The following is a 14,675-nucleotide window of genomic DNA, read 5'->3' on the forward strand; positions in this document are numbered from 1 at the left end:
GCCGGCCGCATGGGGAGAAGAGACATTGTCAGCTGGTTTGCACTGGTGCAGCAGAACCGATACCTAATTTTTTGCTGAGTTCAGCAAACGGGTAGTTAAAATGGCACTTGTAATCAAAGTTTTCTTTAAGGTGGGGCCTGGGCAGCCACCCAATGTAGAAATCACAAATTTACATTTCTTACTCTTTTTTAACGTTGATCTGTGCAACAGTGTATTCTAAGCACCCATAGTAATGTTCATTCTGTCCATAGGTGAAAAATTGCAAGTGAGGATGCCAATCAAGAAGCAATATGGAAATATCTTAAACAACAGTTTTATTGTTTTTGTCAGGTATTATTTAATATTTTTTCATTCATATTTTAAAACTCTTATAATCTAGATTTCTGTACCTCTTTTATTGTTCTTATTTAAGTATTAAATGCACAAAATAATAAACTACCTTTTGGTATTTTTTTATACTTAAAATGGCTGTTAAATTATTTGGGTCCCGCCACTGGACATTGCCTAAATGGAGGGGTAGAGGCACTGAAGGAGAAGGTGGGCAGGCGTCGCACAGGTGAAGGTCATTTTGGCTGCAGCATTAACGATCACTTGGTAGAGGTGGGGAAGACACCTCTCCCCCATCCCCACCTCACCTTACCCTCATTTGTTTTTATATGAAGTTGCAAGTCAAGTTAAATATTTATATTTATCTCTCACTTGGGAAGGTGTGACTTTATGACACCCAAGGGGCCTCAAATGTGCATTTAAACAGAATCTAGCCTCAAGCTCCTATAATATGTGGATCATAGCAGTATAAAAACATGCAGGAATTATGGGCTGTGCTTTCCTTTTCTTGAAACTTACAGGCATAAGACATCTTCTCACTAGGAAGTAAGATGAGACTTCAGTATGTTTTTTTCTAGAGGGTTGAAAATAATGCTTTGAGAAATCTATTTTACCTTGGTGGAAATTTTTGTTCTTTCTTTTGGACATTTTTTTCCCCTAAAGAAAAATCTAGTTACTTGCGAGTTTCCACCATGTATATTGTATGTAGGGTAGACTGACCATTGTTTTGTGCAATCATTCCAGGCCACTGACTTTCTTTTTTTTTTTTTTTTAATAAATTTTTATTAATGGTAATGGGATGACATTAATAAATCAGGGTACATATATTCAAAGAAACATGTCTAGGTTATTTTGTCATTAAATTATGTTGCATACCCCTCACCCAAAGTCAGATTGTCCTCCGCCACCCTCTATCTAGTTCTCTGTGCCCCTCCCCCTCCCCCTAACTCTCTCCCTCCCTCCCTCCCATGTCCTCCCTCCCCCCACCCCTGGTAACCACCACACTCTTGTCCATGTCTCTTAGTCTCATTTTTATGTTCCACCAATGTATGGAATCATGTAGTTCTTGTTTTTTTCTGATTTACTTATTTCACTCCTTATAATACTTTCGAAGCCTCAGTCCCTCCTTAATAAACCTCTGGAGACTCTTTGTGGATTAGAGTTCCCTAACCTCCCTCCCCCCCGCAGAGTTCCTTAATGTTAGACCAGCCACGACAAGGAGCTTGGCCAACCTGTGCCCTTAAAAGTTTTCTGACTTCCAGTACAGTGCCTGCTAGCAACCAGAGAACTAAACCAAAGCGGTTCATACTTGTCTTACCTTAAAACTACACTTGTCAAACAGCAATTGCACTAGGGAAAAGTCAGCGCTTTATGTTCTTAGTATTTGACTTGAATCATTTCTTAAGGTGGACTGAGTCTAAGAGGTTTTCTAATCAGTCCTCAGATGTAATAGAAAGGGGGTCGGTTGGTCATTCAGTAAGAAATGAAAACCCAGAACCTGCTTCTCCCTATTCTTTATTTATCCCATTCCATTCCCATGAACTGCTGTATCCTAGTAGAAGCTCCACTAATATTTATTCAGTTAATAGGTTTTTAATGAGTACCTAATATTTGTCAGACATTTGTTGAAGGAATAGCTAGGATTCGCCTTGTGGATTATTACGAAAGTTGTACAATTATGTACTTTTATTGTTATTTTTAATAGCAAAAGTGGAACATGCTTATTGGGTAAAAGAAGTCAGACTACCCAGAAGCATACAAAACTGCAAGTTTTCTTACCTCACTCCCCAAGGATAATCACTATTAACAATTTGTGTAATTCCTCCCACCATATGCAACATCCTCTACTGCAATTTGCTTTATTACCTAACAATTACCTACTTCTGTGGCAGTAATGCATAGTTAACCTCAACTTTTTTGACTCCTAACTATACATGTACCACAATTTGTATAATGTATCTTTTCTCATACTGATGAATATTTAAGTTGTCTCTGTTCTATTAGTTTACAAATACTGCTAAAATATTCTTGAGCTTATATCTTTGGGCTCTTTTGTGAATATATTTGAGGGAATCACTCTGGGAAAGTGGAATTGCTGGGTCTAAGGGTTTGTACTTCTAAAATATTTAGGTACTTCTAATTTGCTTTTCATAAATATTATGTTGATTTAAGATCCATTAGTGACCCAGATAAGCACTGTCTTAAACTGATTCCTCCATGAAAGTAGCTGATTTGCAGGTCTTCATACTCTTCCCAATCAATCAATGCCTGACTTTAAGAAAATAATTTTGGGATAAGCAGTGAGCATGTACTGCAGTGAGATATGAGGTCATTGTTTTCCAAGGGCAGAGAGAGTGCTTAATCTAAACATACACCTCATTCCATGGAATCAGCTAACCTTGTTCCTGCCCCCTTGCCCCCCCCCATGGCTGTTTAAAATTCATGATGCCAGGTGATTTAGGTGTAAACAACACTTACAGCACAATGTTTGCCCTCAAAGACCTTTCAAATTGAGTTGGGGTGACAGACACAGATGGCTAAAAAACAAGCTAAAAATACAAGCCAGTATATAAAAAGCAGCAAATATAAATAGCATCATTGTAGAAGTTCAGAGGAAGGAAGGGAAACAGTGGTCAGAGCTTGAGGCAGAGACAGTATAGGATTTGTGGGCTTCTCTAGGTGGGAGCTGGGGCTGTGTGCACAGGTGACTGACTACATATAAAACACGGGTCAGAATCAGCTGACAGAGGAAGAGAGGATGGTGAGAGAGTGGAGAAAAGGGGCAAATGTGCCCACTTTTAACTTGCTCATTGAAAGTGGTTGGGGTTCACAGTACTTTGAGATGATGAGAGATACTTGGCAGAGGTGGTGTTTTTTATTCTGTTTTGGTTTTTGGGGGGGCATCATGGGGCTGGTACAGGTAGATCATTAGAATCTTGAGACTCTAAAGAAAGCTTTCAGCACTTTTCTCAGGAAATGATGCCTACTTGAACATATACAATTTTGTCCATGATTTCAAGGAGCCCTTCCTTCTACCCCAAGGAAATCTTGAGAGTATATCTAAAATGAGTGGCAACCCAGGGCAACCCTTCTAGAAGAAATGTTAGCCAGGGATACATATTTCAGGAAAAGGTGTTTGGCAACATAAGACATAATTCATATCCCTGTATTAATGAATCATCAAACTCTGAAACCGACTGGCAACAGATGGTTAAACAACTTGATCTAGGGCTCTGCTGGTATTTCAGTCTTTTCCTCAGTGTCATCAGTTTATTCCGTGTAAATTGCAGGAGATTCTCTGTGTTTTTTCAGGAGAAAGGGTCTGACCTGAGAGAAACTCAGCTCTTGAAAATTTGAAATCAATGAGATTACTAATGCATGTGTAACTGGATTACACTCCATGATGCAGATTTTTGCTGCAGAAAAGATACTCTTACTCCCCACCCCCTCCTTTTTTTTTTTTTTTTGACAGTCAGTTAATAAAGACTCAACAATAAGCAGCTGCCAGTGATGTCATTTGGGACTTTGTCCACAGAGCTTGTATTTACAAGCTCGGAGCAACCGCGGAGCCGCAAGCGGAGGGAGCAAGTCTCGCAAACTTGCTCTGAATTCTCTGCAGGACTTTGCTGCTGCTTTCGGATGTTCAGGAAAACTGAGCATGCCCTCTTAGTGCAGCCTTTTAATGCTTCAAAAAATAAACAGAGGATAAACTCGGCAGGAAGGTTTTAGCTGGAGAGAGTTGTTGCAGTTCCTGTGTCTGTCTCCAGGACTGTGATAGTGTTGACTGAAGCGCTGAACTGCAAGTAAGACTGTTGGGATTTTTTTTTTAACTCTTGTAACAGTTTTCCTTATTTATACAGCTTGCTTTCCTTTTAAAGTGAGATGGTAATGTTTGTGTATTTCTCCAGGCTCTCTGGTCTGCCACCACGAGTATGCATTTGTTCCGAGTAATTACAGTGCGCTGGAGTTGCCTGTTAGTGTGGAAGACTCCTTGTCTCTGGGAACAGGGACGGGGCAGAGATGATAACAAGATAGTACTGAGTTCCTAATGATTGGCTTCGGTGAGCAGGCTGGATTTTTTTTTTTTAATAGAAAGCAACCAACCATACAAGGTTGACCTAATAATTTTAATAGAAAACTATAAAGACTAATTTTTAGTTAACTGGTGTGCTGGAGGGGAAACCCACTTTTTGTCTCTGATCCTTTCTGTGGTTTATGGAGTTCTAATATGTGATTGTTGTTTACAGTGTCTTGTTTCCTCCTGCCTCCAGCCTCTCCCCAAACACACAGGCACACGTAGACTCATTCATTCTCGGGGAATTTAAAGGACAGAAAAATGTTTTGAAATTGGAACCATTTCTATATGATTTTTTTTCTTTGAGTATCTGGAGAAATGTTCACTATTCTGACTTGTCTACTGATTCAGGGACTTGAAGTAACATACTACTCAAAGAGTCAAACGTGGACACGCAGTGAGGTCGGGATTCGATGTCCACATCCTCTCTTTCACTTTCCTTCTGACTCTAAAGCACTTTAGATATTCTTGGTGGGACAGGAAGAGTGTGCTCTCTGTGCTCCAGCCCGGACGCGGGTTCTTGCCATGGCTACGCTGGGCCGCCAGGCCACTTGGAAGTTCTGTCTGTGAGCCTGTTGAGTTTGTCTTTCTCATGTGTGCTTCCAGACGCAGGGTCTGCTCCTCAGTGCCTGCAGGTCAGCCCCTTGCAGCCTGTAGCCAATTGGGGCTGATGGCTGCCTCCTAGAACTGACAGCAGTGCTGCTCAGAATGGCAAGGAGTGGCTGTTAGCCTGTTACCTCCTGCACATGAACCCCATGACTCACGCGGGGAGATTTGGCCTGCCCTTCAACCAGCTGCTCTGTCACCAGCCCGGGACAGCAGTGACAGCCCTCTCTGCCTCTATCTTTTTCTGGTGTCAGAAAGTTGTATGAACCCAGCATCAGAAAGGTCCAAAACATAGTCGCCTGTTTTTCATGAGGTACCAAGTTGTACCACTTCCTGCTCCAGATGTTTCCATCAGAGCTCACTCTGCTTGGATATGTTTTATGGATTAAAGCTCAGTGCTTTTTGTGAATTTTCATTTAGAATAAGGGATTTGCTGCTAGAGTAGTTTTCAAAATATTACTCAAAGCTTATCCTTTTACAGAAGAAAACCTCAGGCACAAAGAGGGAAAATAATTTGTACAAAATCACCGGGCAAGACGGTGGCAGAGCATCAACTAGAAACTAAATCCCTAAACTCATGCCGGGCATGCATTCCATATTTCAGTTCTTACGGATTAAAAAGAAATAGGAGCCACGCGTGGTTAATGGGACCTCTTGTAGGAGCAGGGCTTGTGAAGGTGTGGAGATGGAGGTGGTCTGGCAACGAGAGAACATTCCTGCTCTGTCTTTGGCTCTGAGTGTGCTTTTTAATGTCCCTGTTCCTCATTATTTTTACTAGAAAACCAAAGAGAACTCTGATTTTTTTTCAGCGGATGGTTGAAAGGCAAGATGGAGACCCTAGCAGTTGGAAAGTACAGGAGACATGTTGCCTCGGGTACAGGTTCAGAGACCCAAGGTGGTGCCCAGCTCTGACATTGTTGTGCTTCTTTTTTACTTGCATGCCTCAAACTTCTTTTTATGGACCTCACCTTGTTTTTTTCTGACTGCTCTTTGGGGCCCCTCTTGTAGGTAGAGCCTTCTTTTCACTTTCTCATTGATTCCTCCTTCCCCTCATTCTCTCCCTGCAGCCCAGACCACAGACCCTGGCATTCAGCTAGACTCCACTCACACCCGACACCTCTTTCCCTCCAGAGCCTGCGTGCCCTGGGCACCCCTGCATGTGGGATGCCTCTGTGGATTCTCCAGATTGAAGTGATGACTTCTCTCCTTGGACCCTTATGGCATTTTCTGCTGAGTTTTGTTCTGGAGCTCTTTGCCATGTAGTTAAATATCTCTTTCCACTGAAAACAAAGGTTGTGTTTTAAAACCTTCCTATATACGTGGCACTCGATACTGAGAAGCTGTTCAACCTCTACTGCTAAATAAATGAATGAGTCAAGTGTTAATGTTAAGTATCCCTTTGCTTTCATCAAACACCCAGGCCCCTGCCTGGGTGTTGCACTTGGTTGACAAAAATATCATGTAAGCGTGCTGAGTGGCATTAAATTCTTCTTCACTGTGGCTGAAGGCCCTCAAAGCCAGAGTCCTCAGCAGGAAAACAGGGCTTTGCCAGAGGTGATGACCACCTACCTGACCTGGCCCAGCTCTGTCCACTTCCCTGAATGTTCTTAGACATCTGTTCTGGACGTTCCTGAACTGAGAGCTCAACTGAGTCTTCCATGGCGGGGGGGCGGAAGGGGGGTGTTGAGGGGCAGCATGGCATAGTGATTGAGGACTTGAGCTGTGTTGGGAAAACAGCTGTGTGAGGCTTTCTCACTTGCTCTTTGCATGATTAGTGTGTGAGGACGTGGCAGCGCCATGTGTGTATAGTCTATGTAAGGTTATGGGTGCTTGCCCTCAGGGCGGATGGCCTGCCCGTCACTGTGAGGGCCGTTTTGCTGTTCGTTCCCTTGCTACTGTGAGAAGTGGTTTCACCCTGTGTGCTCGTCCGTCCACCGTTGTGAGACTTTATGAAATGGAATGGCCCAATGCTTTCTGCCTCTGCAGTGTCTCTACCGTCTGCCTGAATCCAATGTGAACCTGCCTGGCCTTGGCTGCTAGTATTATAGGCCGGAATCAGACTGCATCGGCTCAAGCCCTGCCTCCACCACTTGCTGGCTTTTTGGCCTTGGTTGATCACTTAACTTACCTGTTTCAAATTTTTATTTTTAAAATGTAGATAATAAGAGTGCCCATATTTTGGGGAACTGGGGAGGATTAAGTGAATTATTATAGCTAAAACATTTAGCACAATACTGGTTATGTATTAGTACAAATGGATATTAGCTATTGTTACTACTTTTTATCTTGCAGATGCCCATGTTCCCACCCAGACTTAATGAGTCAGTATTTACAAGGTGAGATTCAGACCCAGGAATAGTTTGAAACTTCCTCAGATGATTTGGAAGGGAATTGCTGGCTTAGGTAGCAGAGGTGCTTTTTGTAAGCTGAACATGGTGGGCTTATATGTTCTTTAGTTCATCAATACCTTTATATTCCTGCTGGCAGCCCCTTTCTGTCCACCCGATTTATCCTCCAGGCCCTTGCCAAATTTGATTCTTGGGCACAGCTCAACACCTTGTGCAGAGTTCCCAGTAATTGATGAAAAAAATGGATGAATGCATGCTTGGTAGGCACTGTAAGAGAACATTTAAACTGTGTTCTTCCTCATGCTCACTATTGAATAATTATTGTATATCAGGCATATTTCTAGGTCCTTTGATGTTCTGTCTCATTATATTTATTTTCCAGATACTGAAGTTCAAAAGGTGAAGTCATGTACAAAAGTCACATAGGTGATAAGAGGGAGAGGCAGGATTTGAACTCATACTCTTGACCTTTTATTGTACTGCTCTCTGGATAGAGAAGGCAATTTTTCTCATGAACTTTGCCCATAATGTGACTTTGATTTTTCTTGTCTTCCCCTGAATGGATTGTACTGTCAGAGCAGCAAACTCAATGAACACTTCTGGGTGCTAACCAGTAGAACTGGTGATTCACATTTTCTAGTCTTTCAGGACTAGTTCTAAAGTCATTTCAGTCCTTTGGTATTTTGTTTTTCTTTTAATCTCAGATTTGAATCCCCTTGAAGGCTAGCCCAAGTTTATGTCTGAACATCAAGATTACTTGTATGGGTGTTGGTAGACTGAATTCAGGTTAGTCAGGAGTGTAACCCAGAGGATTCAGATAAAACAAAAATAATCTTTGGCTATTTGATTGGTCCCTAAGAAAGCTTATCAAGAAAAGTACTAGTATTTTGTGATAGTGGATTTAAATATCCAGACTGGTTGAGGCTGAACACTGGCAAGTTCTAGAACCAGTTAAAACACAAGGTATGCTACCAACCTTATTTTCTCTACTTGAATTCTACAAAGTGTAACACCTTTGGAATTGGGATTTCCAGTAGTGCTTTTTCTATAGATGAAATAATAAATCTCTTGGATACATAGAATGTTACCCACAACATTTATTATGCTCTAATACAGACTTGTCTAATGCATGTCGGTTTGGAAGTCTCGATTACACAAGGTACTTCCCAGCAGTTACATAAATTAATCTTGGTATTTTCTTAGAAATACACTTTCTGGATTAGAGATGTCTTTGAGTAGAATTTGGATGCACTGTGAAAACCCAGTGGACTGAATTCAAGAGGGAAGTCCCAAACCCAAACCCATTTTGGAATACAAGCTCAAATAATATGGCAGATAAGTATTATGGTGTTGAAAAAGAACTGTTAGTTCTGAAATGTGGAAACAAGTGTTTCTGTCAGGATGCCTGTCTGACAAGCTGCTGCTGTAAGGGTGCTTGCTTCCTTTGGCAAATTGGATCTGGAAATGGCATGAAGTCTGCTCTGTGTGGGTCAGCCCAAGAAATACATTCCAAGTGGTTTCCATTGTCAGTGCTGACCTGTTTTTGGAAACTTAAAAAATCAAATAATACATGCTCATAATTTAGAAAATCAAATAGTACTAAAATGCTTATATAAACGTGTCTGTGTTATTTAGTATATATACTGAATGACCGTACTGAATTTTTATATACACGCAAGTATAAACAATGCATGGCTTTCTTGAAGCCCCTGAGCCACACCTCCCTTCCCGGTTCTAGTCCTGCTCCTCAATAGCTTTTTACTCTTTTCAGCTGCTTTTTCTAAATAACATTTTTATATCTGTTTATAATGTCAGTTTATTTATTTCCTATTTTGCTAGATCACAATATATATATTTATTTTATTATTTATTTATTTTTATTTTAGTGAGAAGAGGGGAGGCAGAGACAGACTCCCACATGTGCTCTGACCAGGATTCACCTGGCAAGCCCACTAGGGAGTGATGCTCTGCCCATCTGGGACCTTTGCTCTGTTGCAGTGGGAGCCATTTCTTTTTTTTTTTTTTTTTTTAAGCACCTGAGGTGCAGGCCTTGGAGCTGTCCTCAGTGCCCTGGGCTAACTCGCTCCAGTTGAGCCATGGCTGCAGGAAGGGAGGAGAAGAGATATATATATATATATATATAGAGAGAGAGAGAGAGAGCGAAGCGAGAGGGGGAGGGATGGAGAAGCAGTCGGGCGCTTCTCCAGTATGCCCTGGCTGGGAATCGATCCCAGGATATCTACACACCAGGCCAATGCTCTACTGCTGAACCAACCGTCCAGGGCCTAATATACTTATATATTTCTTAAACCACCCATACCTTCCCTGTTCTCCAATGAATTATGTCACTATTGTGGTTAAATATATATTTAATGTTTATTTTTATCATGATTGCAAATGTTTACTGTTGAGTCAAACCAGCTATTGTTGATTGTATTTTTCTCCTGTTAAAAATATTTCTTTCCTAAAGTTATTAATTGCCTCACTTAAAATATTCACTTAGTTTTCTAGTAAACAGTAGTTAAATTTTCCCAGTTCTTTCAACAGCCCTCGACTAATGTGTCAATGATCACTTATTTTTAAAACATTCTTCTTATGCTAGTAATTAAATTCTCAAGTCACCAGACACTGTTATTTTGTCAGTTGTCAGTGAGAGAACTTAATTATTAGTTGTGTCATATGAGAAGCAGTTTAAAAGGCCTTCAATATTTCTTTTATTTTAACTATAGTCAATTATTTATATGTGGATAAAGAGACAAATGATATGCTTTATTGTAGTTTGTAAATAACATTCATAATTTTCTTTTATGGGTCCATGAATACTCGATCTATTTTAATGTAAGAAATGTCCTTTGTTTCTGAGTACCTTTGCCATCTAGAATTATTTAACCAGAGGAAAGCAAATGACACTTCATGAAATGTTGTTTTATGAATAGGTAAATGAATATACCACTCAAGATTACATCTATTTCTTTTCTTTCTAATTTTCTTCTCAATCATTCTTTCAGCCCAGATTTCTTTAATCAGGAATGTGAGATACTTTATTACCAGGAGTAGTTAAAATAATTTAATTTGAAAGAGACTGTATTCTTAGAGTTTGCCAGTAGAGGGCCTTATTAAACTGAAGAAACTCACAAACAGATCCATTGCCCAATTAAGAGCCCATTGTTCGTAAGATACCTGAGTAATAGCACTAAAAATACTAAAGTAATTTTTTAAAGTGCACTGTATTTCTTTCTACTTGGAGAAATTAGACATTTTAGCTTTTCATTTTCATTGTGTTCTTAGTGGGGAATTGGAGAATTCAGATAGATCATTAAATGCCCATCAACCAAACCAAGACTTTGAATACCTAGGCATAAAATCTATAGATGACATGTCCTTTGGAGTCGGAACAGTGTCTCAGCCTTTTGAGAAACTAGTACTGGCTGTTGAATACATGGAGGAAAGAAATGATGCTTTTCCTATCCTAGGAACAGTTTATACTTGCTTCCTAATTTAAAGTGAGTCCCCCTCTTACAGAAATGGGTATTCTGTTCCCTGCATCTGAACCAGAATCTTCTCACTCTGTGCTGTCTATACAGGCCCATTGTGCTCATTGTCTAATGAAGGAAACAGTCGGGATTTGAGATGACTTTTCTGAATTCACTTTAGTGGCTGAGTGCAGAGCTATTTTACTACTACACACTGGCCTGTTTTCAGCTCCTCTTACTGACCAAAATCTCTTCTTCTCAGAAAGGATCACTTTCCAGTCCCTCCATCCTCTTTAGGACAACTCCTGCCAGCCCAAATGACCCTTCCTCAGAAAGCTTTCCCTACTTGCTGTATGCTATGGCAGTTACAGGTGCTTGTGTTGTAGCACTTATTATTAGTGTAATTAAATGAATGGTCACCCATTTGGTCAAGAACATCTCCCCATCTAGGTTGTAAGTTCTATGAAGGCAGAGCCTGTGTCTATCCTGCTTAACATTGAAGCCTTAGCACAAAGAACAATGGCCGGCAAATGGTAGGCACCCTACAAATATTTGGTAAATGTATGGCTATAAGCAAGTTTTCTGACTTTAATTTTGTACTTTATCTTTTCTAATTTTTATATTTATGAAAACATTCCTTTTTATAACTCAACTGATAACATTTAAACCTTATGGGCTTCAAAATGCCTGTGGACTCAGGGCATAAAGGCATGGTATCGATTTTTACCTAACTTCCAAGGACTGAGTGAGTGCCTGTTCATTTCTGGTCATGAATGCATCATTATTCATGGTGTTTGTCAAATGAAGGCTCTGTAGGCATGAGAATATATGATGAAAAGAATGGAGAAAGATATTTTTTTCCTTGTGGATTAAGACAAGGGCATGGGGAGCAGAAAATATTCTGAGCTGAGTAATGTTCTGAGCTGAGTAATGTTTGAGCTGTGTAATGTTTTCCTGGTTGGGCTAGAGATTTTCTGTATACCCCTTTCCTGAAAGGCTGCATCATATGCTGGAAAGACCAGAATCTTTAGAGTCAGTTAATTCTGATAGAGTAACAGAAAACAAATAGCCATAGCTCATGCCCATATGGCATTTACCCTTGGGTATACCTGGGTTTTGATCTCTGTTCTGATCTTTGATTTGGGGTGGGTTATTTAACTTTACTGAACTTGGTTCTTTCTATATAAAAAGTAATAATAAATAACAGTTTCACTTGCTATTTATGAAGTGCTTACAATGTACCTAGCTCCATTGTGCTTTCTGTATATATTGTTTTTATTTAATCCTCCACATAGCTCTCTGAGATGGACATTACTATTAATCCCATTTTATAGATGAGGAAATCAAGGTATCAAGAGGTTAATTTGTTCCAGATTGAACAGCAAGACTTTAAACCAGATGTTTAGGCATATTACCTCCTTATAGGATCTTCGTGAGGATTAAATGAGAACGAGAACCTAGCATGCCAGTACAATGATAGACTCCCATTGCATGTTGACCATTACAATCATTATTGGCTCCTTATTCTTGGAGGCCTAATGGGCCCTTGTAAGTAAGTGATTGCTGAAGGGAAATGAGAGGGCTGATTACAGCACTATGTGTGCTGGTCAGAGGGATTCGTTTAATCCCCATGCCACATGTCAAGAGTCCCATTTACACATACGAGTATTTGCAGCCCATCACCAACCTCCTTTTGGACTGTGAGTGCATTTATTATGTTTTGGCCATACGTGTATATTTTTCATTGCTCAACACACTGCATCTGTTTATGTGATGCCCCGGCTTTATCATCTCTGCATTTTGTTTGGCAAAACTGCCAAATCCTGTGGTCTTCTAAATGTATAGAATTGCTTATTTGAACTACAGTGGAACTAAGTTATGAATAAGATGGGTATAAGGACTGTCCAGACCCTTTCGGTGGGGTCTTGAGTCACTTTTTTCTGTACCCTTGGCCCACCTTCCCTAGCTCTTCCTGCTCCCTTCTCTCTTATCCCACCTTTCTTTATATTTCTCTTTATTTTTATTTTTCAATCTTCTCTCTCCACCTCTCCTATTTCTCATCCCTTAAGCTCTTTTCCTCCTCTTGCTCCCCAGAAAGGAGAGCAGGGGAATGTGCTGATGGCTAGTGTTTCTGATGGGGCAGAGGGAGAAAGAAGAAAGGAATTATTTCAGTTTTCCCACCAGTCCATATATGTAGAATGCTGCTCCTGTTAAGCAAAACACATCCAAATTACAAGACAAAGTAAGAGAGAAACCAAAGGCACAAGCAGCATGGTACCATGGAGTGTAATCTGGACAGAGAATGAAAAGACCCTGTTTGTAAAATTCTGTCACAAGCCAGCTGCAGGACATGGGATCAAGTGGCTCCATCTGCAAAGTGAAGGAGAAAATAGAGAGACCCAGGCCATTTCTGGCCCTGTGATCCTGTTATTTCTTAACACTGAGTGCTTGCAGTCTGACTCACAACAAGAGCACTGAGGAACTTTGGAGCAAAACAATTCCACAAGGAAAATGGTTACAAGTACAGGCTGCATGTGTGGGGACTCTGCCATGTCATTAAACCCAGAAGTCCCATTTTTTCAAAAGTGCTGAAGTGATTCATCATTACACAATACTGTGTGTCCTCACAACAGATGTTAAAGAATCACGCTTGAGATCTGGAATCCAAGATGGCAGTGGAGTAGGCAGACACACAGACTCCCAGCTCACAGCACAAAACTGGACTACAAGTTAATTTAGGAACAATCATTGTGAAAAACCAACTTTGGACTAAAAGAACAGGTCTCAAAAACCAAGGAACAAAGAATAATCCACGCCAATCCCGGTAGAGAGTGTGGGGGTGTGGTAGAGAGTGTGGGGGTATGGTAGGGGCTCCTCTGCTTCCAGGAGTGATGGTAAGCTGAGGCTGAGAGTCTAGAAGAGCTCTCATTACAAGGAGAGAAACCCTGAGGGATGGGGGCCCTCAGTCTCAGAACCAGAGACCCAGCCTAGAAATCCAGAGACTGGAGTAGACAGACAGAAAGCATTGAGAGGGGAGAAGAGCAAAGTTCTGTGTAAGGGAAGTGGTGGGGGTGCTTTAAAGGGACAGAGCAGAAAATATTGCTCACAGCCACTTGCCTGGGGCCCCAGGGGAGAGGAGGGCTGAGAGGACTGGTTTGTCTTCCACAAGGAGAGTGGGGAGAGTGAGACAGATGGTGACAGGTAGAGGAATAACTGGGATGTCCTGAGAAGCTGACTTATTAAGTGTGGAGGTGGCCACAGCTGGAAGAGGGGTTGATCCCTCCACATAGCACAAGCCTAAAGTGGTTTCGGGTGACCCACCTCCAGAAAGCTCTCAGGCTCCAATCAGCATGAAAGACACAGCCAAAAGCAGGAAGTAGGGTGGAGGGGCAGTAACTCAGGTCTCCAGAAAGATCTGAGATACACCTGTCCCTACTGAAGCCGAGAACGTGCTCTGCCTCCAGAGAGCAGCTGGCAGAACATGCCTTTAGATTCTCAGAGGTCACACCCACCGCATTCCTGGATAGAGTTTCAAATAAGGCCCCTGCTGAGATCAGTAAACAAGTCCACCACTGAGTTAAGTAAAATGAAAACAAACAAATCAAGACTTCAGGGTGGCTCTACTAGATAAGAAGACCACAACTGGAACAAGCCTGCAATCCAACACAGAAGCTATGAGAAGACAGAGAAACTTAAGTCATATGAATCAACAAGACAAATCCCCAGACAAAGATCTGGATGAAATGGAAGTAATCAAATTACCAGATGCAGAGTATAAAATAATGATTGTTAGGATGCTTAAGGATCTCCAAGCTACAATGGATTGACTTAATGAACACCTAAATA

At 41.0% G+C, this 14,675-nt stretch overlaps 1 protein-coding gene across 5 annotated transcripts in view; it reads left to right on the plus strand.

The window, feature by feature from the left end:
• The window catches only part of NCKAP5 (NCK associated protein 5), a 1,181,736-nt gene that overhangs the window by 124,894 nt on the left and 1,042,167 nt on the right, over positions 1–14,675 (plus strand). For 2 of the 5 annotated variants that reach the window (XM_066233485.1, XM_066233489.1), the window contains exon 1: positions 3,895–4,130. The exons of the other annotated variants lie outside the window; for them this stretch is intronic. The gene's annotated coding sequence lies outside the window, so the exon portion shown is untranslated. Of the gene's footprint in view, positions 1–3,894; positions 4,131–14,675 lie in introns of those variants that run through there. 5 annotated transcript variants of the gene reach the window in all.

Source organism: Saccopteryx bilineata, chromosome 5 (genome assembly GCF_036850765.1).
Source record: "Saccopteryx bilineata isolate mSacBil1 chromosome 5, mSacBil1_pri_phased_curated, whole genome shotgun sequence".
NCBI classification, from domain to species: Eukaryota; Metazoa; Chordata; class Mammalia; order Chiroptera; family Emballonuridae; genus Saccopteryx; species Saccopteryx bilineata.